Source organism: Lupinus angustifolius, chromosome LG20 (genome assembly GCF_001865875.1).
Source record: "Lupinus angustifolius cultivar Tanjil chromosome LG20, LupAngTanjil_v1.0, whole genome shotgun sequence".
Classification (NCBI taxonomy): Eukaryota; Viridiplantae; Streptophyta; class Magnoliopsida; order Fabales; family Fabaceae; genus Lupinus; species Lupinus angustifolius.
The window spans coordinates 13,776,926-13,779,176 of NC_032028.1; positions in this window are offsets into that span (position 1 = coordinate 13,776,926).

Consider the following 2,251-nt stretch of genomic DNA (forward strand, 5'->3'; position numbering starts at 1 on the left):
ATCTGGCCAGGAGTCTGGTTCTCCGCTGAGCAGCTTAGTTGGACCGCTGAGCAACTTGTTCAGCAGCTTGGTCTTGTGCCAAGCTCGTGTCTGACCGTTTCAAGCATATTTCTGACCGTGCCAGGCCTAGTCTGGTGCTAGGCTGAGCGGCTAAGCAGGTCCGCTCAGCTACCTGGTTGAGCAGTTTGGTCCAAGTCAGCAGGTGGCTAGGTCAGGCAGGTGGCCAGGTTAGCTCAGCGGGGCTTGTTCAACGCTCAGCTGCCTGGTTGAGCACCTTGATTTTCTTGACTTTTGTTGCTTTTTGACCATGAATCTTTTCTCTTCTTTTCTTCATTTTATTTCCTACAAAATACATAAAAAGGAAATACAAATACAAATATACTAAATTGTGATATTTTGTATAGAAAATATTATTTTAAGTTGGTTTTTCTCAATTATGCTTAAGATAAGTGTCATAAAAGTGTATGATTTTTAGGTATGTTTGGTACTTATCACCTTGCCATTTTGTTGAGAAGTGAAGGAACAAGACATTCTAAATATAATTCATGATTATGTGGCAATCTTTTGAATAGGTTTATATTCACTATCTCCATCATATTGAATAATTTTTATTTTCTTGTTAAACTTGTTATCAACCATAGCTTTGAACTGAGTGAAGGCATATACAATATCTGATTTTTTTTAAGAGAAAAATCCATGTTAATCCACTAAAGTCATCAATAAGATGAACATAATATTTAAAACCATAGTGGGATAAAATTGGGGCAAGACCTTAAACATTAGTATGAATTAAATCTAAAGCTTCCTTAACATGTGAGAAAGAACATTTGAATGGCAACAAGTGTAGTTTTCCAAATTGACAAGCTTCAAAGAATGTGAATGTGTCACTAGATGATATCTTCACATTGTATTCCTTCAACACCTTTTCTAGAACCTTATTATTGGGATATTCAAGCTTTCTATGTCACTTTTCTTTGAGAGACATGTAGACACAAAAGACTTTATTGACACAAAGTTGATATAGGCCATTTTTAAATTTCCCCTTTAGAAGTAGGGGTGTAAAAGTTCGGTTCGGTTTGGTTTTTAGTGCAATCTAGTGACCGAACCGAACCGAACACAAAGACATGGTTTGGTTCATCTCAATTAACTGCAAATTTTACTGCAAGAACCAATCTGAATCGTTCATGAATGGTTCGGTTCCACGATTTTTATGTTTTATTTTTATTCTTTCATCAATTGAAAGTTTTAAATATATTACAAGAGATATTGTTTGTCCATAAAAGAAAAAAAAACACTATTATTATTATTATTATTATCAGTAAAAAATTGAAACTTGTAATTGCTTGTTAGTAACATATATAACAATTATGTAATTTAGGAAGAAAAACGAATGACTACACATACAATGGTTAAATTCACACTTAATAACATATATAACAATTTAGTAACAAACATAAAAGTTTAGTAACATATATAACATTACAATTCACAATTAGTAACATATATAACAATAAATGTATAATAATTTATGGTATATGTTAGTTTCAAATATAGTACCATGAAAGTTCGAAGATATGTTACAAATCATCATGACAATAAGAAAGTATCACATATATGTAAATTTAGTAAGTAGTAACATATATAACACTAACATAATAATAATTTAGTAACATATATAACATTACAATTCACATAAAATTGATAATTTAAGCCACAAAATTGGTTAAAGAATTCTCTAGTATCTATAATATATGATTCGGTTCGGTTTCAACGGTTCCTAAATTTCTAAAATCATGAACCAAACTAAATATAAATGGTTGCTTAAAAATAATCGAACTGAACCGCAAAACTGAGTCGAACGACATTTTACTGTTTGGTTTAGTTCGGTTCCTTTGGTTTCGTGGTTTAAACTATAACCACTTACACCCCTATTTATAAGTGTCTTCCTTGTCAGTTTGTCATTCATAAAGCAACAATTTTATTGTCAGTAGTTAGCTTAGATATACTCAATAAATATTTGGTGATTTATGGATCATACAACACATCATGCAGGTTGAGGTTACTTAATTTAGTTGAACCTGAAGCCATTACTTTTAATCTCTCACTATTACCAACTATCAAGGAATCCTTATCATTGTTTTCACGAAGATCTTGGAGTTTTTCAGTCTGATGTGTCACATGATTGCTAGCTCCACTATCGAAGTACCAATCATAGTCCTCACCATATATGTATGTACTATGAGTCCCTTGT